The 7,136-nt window shown below is 30.6% G+C and overlaps 1 pseudogene across 1 annotated transcript; it reads right to left on the minus strand.

The window, feature by feature from the left end:
- Nucleotides 1–680: 680 nt before the first annotated feature.
- Nucleotides 681–1,436, minus strand: LOC306670266 (transcription factor Spi-C-like; annotated as a pseudogene). Its single transcript has one exon. The product of its transcript is annotated as a transcription factor Spi-C-like (transcript).
- Nucleotides 1,437–7,136: the final 5,700 nt, after the last annotated feature.

Raw genomic sequence — 7,136 nt, forward strand, 5'->3', positions numbered from 1 at the left:
AGGAAAAATGTTTAAATTAATACATAATTCAAATCAACACAACTAACATAATCTAGAAGAGATTGTATGTATGGGCAATGCTAAGAGCAAAGTCACTTTCAAATGGGAACTGATCATTTGAAACAACAAAATTGTTCGTTGGCAAGATTTCCTTATGTTAGTATAAATTACATGCTATTTGATAAAAGAGAAATAAGGAAGTTAATTTTTTTCAGTGCAAAGTTAATTGAATAATTGAAGTTAACTTAGTTAACTTTTCTTTCTTTCTTTTTTTGTCCCTTGGTAATTTCTGAGAGATTGTTTCTAGGACCCTCAGATACCAAAATCAATGGACACTAAAGTCCCTTATATAAAATGGGGTAGTATTTGCTTAAAAGTTAGGAACATATGTGCAAATACTTCAAATACTTCAAATCATCTCTAGATTACTTATAATATCAATGTAAATTAAATGTCATCTAAATAGTTTTTACTATATCATTTGAGAAAAAATAGCAAGAAAATAAGTTCATACATGTAAAGTTCAGAAATAATTGGTTTTTTCAAATATTTTCTTCCATGGTTGGTTGAATCCATGGATGTGGAACCTGTGGATATGGAGGACCAAGTGCTTTAAGAGAAAAATCCTGAGGCTTATAGAGCTTCCTGATGCCAGGCAGTGGGGAAATGAGAGAATATATTTAGCAATCAGGGTAACTTAGCTCATGGTAATTGACATATATATAGTTGTAATTTGTATTCCAGTTATTTAAACTGAGATATTCTTGATTAAGTTGAACATACTGTGAGCAGAAGATCTCTTTACCTAAGAAATGAGGAGGAGTCTTTGGAGAATGACCTTGCTGAATTGGTAGGTGAGCTTTCTCCAGACTTTGGTGATTTCCCTAATTCTTCCATAATTCCTAAGGTCTCTGGCCATTTTCTGGTAAGTCATGGTCTTCCGATTGCCTTTTCTTTCCCCCCAAAGTTCACGAAATTTTTCTTTTCTTTTTTTTTCTTTTTTAATACAAACTGAAAAATAACTTTGGTTTTATCTACTCACTGAATACAAAATGACATCTGGGAATTGCACAGGGACTCATGAAGGTTTTCAAACAGCCGGAGCTTGTTCCTGCCTTTTCCTCCCTTTTGCTGGAAGACAGCAGGTTCGACCATCTGATTTGCAGTTATGTTATGCAGAGGTTGATGAATATTTCCTTCAAAATAGAAGTCTGCAGCACTGTTTATCACACTTCTCCGATTATAGACAGGTTCCTCTGTAGGAAACACTCCAGAGCAGCTGGAATTTCCTCTGATGTGAGGACAAGGGTTAATGAAAGTTGGGTAATTTTTGTAATCTGGGAGTATTGAAGATCTCCTCTGATTGAATGCCGCCTTTGCACTTCAATAGCATCTTCAAATGCTTGTCCCAGCTTGTCTTGCTCAACTGACGTCATGCTTCAATAATAAGGTGACAATTCTGTACAGAAGAGTCCAATGTAGCATCCAGTTGTACAAGGTGTAAGTCGCCTTTCTTCTAAAACATGCATGTATCAACTGGAGAACAACATTTTAAGCAAAATAAACCAGACACAGAAACAAAAGTATTGAATATTTTGAATAATTAGAATAAAAAATTAAACCAACAAAGACAATAGATGAACTGAAAGTTGAAGAACAACTTTAAAGGTAGGGTATTGGGACCAGGAAAGAAAGGAAAAAGGATAGGGGAAGACAAAGCAGAAGGGAAGGTGAACATGCTCAAGATACAATAAATACATGTGTGTAAATGTCACAGTGAAACTCATTAATTTCTTCCTTTAATATGTGATTAGTATAATAAAATAACTTACAAAAAGAAATCTGTATGCCTTGTTATGGTTTGGATCTTAAATTTCTCATATTTTGAAGGCTGGTCCCCAACTTGGGGCACTATTCAGAGAAGGTAGAAACTTTAGGATGTAGGAAGTTGAGTCATTGGGAGTGTACTCGTAAAGGGGATATTGGGAAACTGACTCCTTTTTTTCCTTTCTTCCTCTCTTTCTTCTTTTCTTCTAGGCTGCCATGATGAGAATAGCTTGGCTCCACCATGTATTCCTACCATGACAACCATCATTGCTACAGACCCAAAGCAGTGGGGACAAGCAACATGGACTGAAACCTAAGCCAGAGTGGATTTTTCATGGTTTGAGGTTACTTATCTCAGGTGTTCTTTTCATGGTGATTGAAAGCTGGTATTTTATTTCTAAAATTCTTTTAAAGAATAAGAAGAGCTCTTTAAGAACAGCAATAAGGCCTTGTACTAGTTTTTATTCTTTTCAAAGTTATACATAATACTTCAGATATTGTATTAAACACTGATGATGAATTTAATTACAGCATGTACAGGTTTATTGATAGCTTTAGGACTATTTGAAATGGTTGCATAATGAGTATTTTATGTATTTTGCCCCATGGATACAAAAACGTAATGCATAATTAAATATATAAATATGTACTCTCTATGTTATAGTTACAGATAAACAAATATAATTATATGTATTTATATGTATATACATATATATGCCTATATACACATATATTTATGTGTATATACATATATACACACACACACACACACACACATATATATACACATGTTTGTTTTTCTTCTCTTCAACCATTATTTCCATTTCTTTTTCTTTCTCATATGAAAGGAAGGATCTATATTTTAGGTTGACCTAGAAGTCAGGAGATACAAGTATTCTATTTATTGCAATAGAATCACATTTTAGGGTTTATAATCTTCTTATTCATTTATATCTATAACATATGGAAAATAAATCTTGTTCTCATAGTTAACTCTTTAACTGTGAGGAGTGGAATTGCTTGATCATTATATGTATTTAACTGAAACACATGCATTTGAATAGCAGATATCTCGAAACACCTGATACTTATACTTCAGATTGATACCTACTATAAATCTTAACTTACACTTGTCACAGCCAAGATATTTGAACATAATTTAACATAATCCTAAAATATTAAACTTTCAAATTAACTAGGTTTCGAGTAATTTGCCAGAAAGATGTATCTGAGATGTATTTTTGTTGTTTTAAAAATGAAAAAAAAAAAAAAAAAAAAAAAAACCTCGTAACTAGAACTAGTTCTTTAAGGAATCCCATAGATGTGCAGATCTTCTGAAAGAATATTATGAAATGCCTCTGATACTATTGTAATGATGCCCCATTCCCCCACTAGAGATTGATTCCAGAGTCCTATCCATGCTAGGCAAGCAAATTAACCACAGGCCATATCTCTAACCAGTGAAATGGCTTTTGAATTACAATTTAGACCTCCTACAACTATCCTTACCTGCAATCTAAAATCATATCCCAGAAAGCCAATTGAAGATTTACAGTAATTTTTCTCTGTACTATAAAATGATGACTGAAAATAAAATTAAGAATAAGAGGATCAAATGGAATTTAATATGGAAAATAATATATTGCTCTTTGTTTAAATGAATGTTATCACTGGAAGTAGGTAGATGGTAATATAATAATAATTATTAATATTTACAAAGGGTTTAATGAGTCACATGTTTCTTTGAAAAATATGAGAAAATAATGTAGTATTTTAATTCTTTTAGGTCTTTTTACAAGATCATGCATTTTGTTAAGGACTCATAATCTGTTATCAAGTCACCATTCAAAGTTAAAATAACACATACTGTTTGATTTGTTTTTATTATTGAAAGAGAATATTTATGGTAAGATACTGAGATTTTATTTCTTAAATTCTTACTTGTGACATCATGTGTTTATTCGATTTGAAAAGCTAGTCTGAAATAATAAAAGGAGGACAAAACAATCAGTTTTGAGGCCATTAAGGATGTGAATTCAAGGTCAAACAGAGCTTTAGATGCTTAAAAAGAAACCAAAGCTGGAGACTCAGGCTTTTAAGAGTCATTAAGAATTTAACAGTTATTAGCCAAAAGCTTCTGGCAATCTTATTTGCAACAAAGAACCTTGCATCAGTGGCTCCATATAAAAACATCTTAGGAGATTTGATTGATTTATTTAGGGTGACTTTGGTTTATTTAGGAAAAATGGTAATATAATAGCTGAGTTTAGCTTATTGTTTGAATTTGATGATACAATTACATTATTGCTTTAAGCAGTGGAAATATACAAATAATGCAGTAGAGGACAGGGGATCGAGTTGAAATTATTTCACTATATTGTTTTTCACGTGGCTTATCACTGTATTATAAATTTGATGTGAAAATGAATTTAAATTAATTATATAAAATCTGTATTTGAAACACAGTTGGTCTCTGAAGTTAATAACTGATAAAAGCAAGCACTAGAAAAATCCTATACTCTTTGTGAGTCATTGAGTATCTGCTACCATGTTAAAATGTGACTAGTGAAATGAACATTAGCTCAACTGAAGGGACCTGCTTATTTGGAATTCTTGTCCACAACAGAAAATGTCAAGAGTAACAAAACAATTAACTCTTTACTAATCCTTGGGAGAGCACTACCGAATGAGAATTCTTCAGGTTAATCAGTCATCTAGGAATGAAACCGAAATTATACATATATAAAATTCATGTGTCAATAAAATCATGTTGTATTTTTCATTAGCCAAATTAAGCATTGTGCTCAAATAATACCTAAGAAGTAAGTTCAGAACCATCATTATTACAAAATTATGAATGTAGTGTAAATTAGCCTTTTTAATTTATAACTATTACTCTTGACAGTTATATGTGATTTTATATTATATAAGCATACAATTTTAATATGATTAACATGACATTGTGTTGACACATAATATTAACATAATATATATGCAGTATAGTATGTAATTTTATAAAAAGTTATATATTTTAAGTATTTCTAAATTTCATTTTAATTTGAATAAAAAATACTTCATAATTATATAGGCAACAACAGATATCTATCATTGGTTGTTCTTTTTACTTCTTTCTTTTCCTTGAATTCCACTGTTTAAAAAGTATTCTTTAGCTTAGAAACACTTAATTTGCTTTAAATTAGAATATTTTAATAAATTATAAAATGTGTAACATTTAAAAAGTAATAAAATAAGCTACTTTTTCACTAAGTATAAACAAAACCAAAAACAATATGAAGTAAAAATGGTAAAACCACATATTCACAAAAATATTAAGTTCATAGAATGATTATTTTCAGTGAATTAGAATAAATATTTTTAATTTGTACATTATTTCATTTCTTAAAGAGACTAATGGTATCATAAATTCTGTCCAAACAATTTTCTTCTCTTCTGTATTTACTTCTTGGTATCACCTTTGGGAAGAAAAGCCCATAACAATAAATTGTCTTAACTCTAGTCAAAATATTATTTTGTTTTATTGATGAAAGTTCATTGTGTACCTTACATCACAATCAGATTAAAGGAAGATAGATGTGAGTTGTTACAAAAGTAGCAACGTTTATTGCTAACGTTTATTCTATTCAGAACTTAATGTGAATGCGAATTGTGATCTTTATTATTTTTAATTAAAAATAATTGCATAAGAGCTAGGCATGGTGGTACATACCTGTATTCTTAGCTACTCAGGAGGAGCACCCTAATAAGACTTTGTCTCAAAATTTAAAAAGATGAATGGCTAGGGATGTTGTTCGGTGGTAGACTTGCCCAGCATGTCAAGGCCCTGGTAACAAAAAACAAAACAAACAAACAAGAACGAATGTATTAATAATACTCCTATAGTATTGGTCTCAACAATTCTATTGCATGATTAACTTCCTCAAGATAAGAGGTTTTTGTAGGTCACTGGTTTGCAGTCCAGGGCAATATTGTTCCCCAGTGGAGATTTGTCAGGACCTAAAGACATTTTTGGTCATCATAATCGGGGAGATATTATCAATTTTTATTTTAATAGTGAGTAAATGCCACTAAATATCCTCAAATAAATTTTATGGTGCCTCACAAAAAGAAATAATTTTTTAAAAATGTGTTTCTAAATGTTAGTAGTGCTGAAGTTGAAAAAACTTGGCAACTGTTATGTTCTTATAATGTGTATGTTTCCAATGAACCCTTCCTTGATTTATACATCAGTGCTTAAGGAGCTTGATAGTGTACTAGAGGTAGTTCATGGCTTCTAAATACTATTCTGTATTTAATACCATATTAGTTATTTACCCACTTGATTTATTTTATTCTTTTTCATGAGATATTTTATAAAAGCATTTTATGTATCTCTTAGTTATGGGTCATACTAGATGTTACAACAAAAAGACTTTAAATAGGGAGTATTTAACAAGGTTCTAGATATTTGTTTCTTCTCATTCTCCAGAAGTAAGTGATCTAGTAAACAGAATGGTTCCATATCTTTAAAGTAGTAGCTTTCGATGTCTTGCTTCAATAGGCAGTTGTATGGGAGGAAAGATAGGTGAACACAAATACATTTCTAATCAGAAACAAGACCTAACATTCCACTGAGTAGTCTGGGAAATATCTCTATGAGGACAGCCATATGCCAAGCCAGAATTCAAAAATTTCACTTATAAAGAAAAAGTAGAATGGCTTTAGGTTAGAATTAGCCATCTCTGCCAAGCAAAGTAGGCTTAAGGTTGTAAAAATACAGACAAAAACATGAAAGAACTATTCAATTTTTAAAGAACTGATTTCTAATATTTTGCTTCTATTGTTAACAAAATATAACAGTATATCCAGATACTGATTATGCTTTGTCATAGATTCTTTTATTTAAGCATATGTCCTTCAAAATATTAAAAGTTTCAATGTCTACAACTTATTTTATTATAAAACATGATGCTATTTTTTAAATCACTGTTGCTTTATAGGTAGATATATCAATGTATTCCTATTACTAACTGATATTAAATCATTAATGAACATATTTATATAGAGATACATGCCCACCTCTATAATTATTCCTTAAGGGTGATTTATTAGAAATAGAATGTGTGGATTGAATATTATATTTTTAAAAAATCTTAGACATATTACCAAATTGGCTTTTAGAATGGCTTACCAATCTGTACTCCACTAACAATTTCTTTTTAGATTGCCTCTTCCATTTAGAATGATTAAAATAACAAAAGTCTTTTGAGAAGCCAAGAGTCAAGACGATAGAAAAACAAAATCAATTCTGT

This window comes from Sciurus vulgaris (genome assembly GCF_902686455.1).
Source record: "Sciurus vulgaris genome assembly, chromosome: 10".
NCBI classification, from domain to species: Eukaryota; Metazoa; Chordata; class Mammalia; order Rodentia; family Sciuridae; genus Sciurus; species Sciurus vulgaris.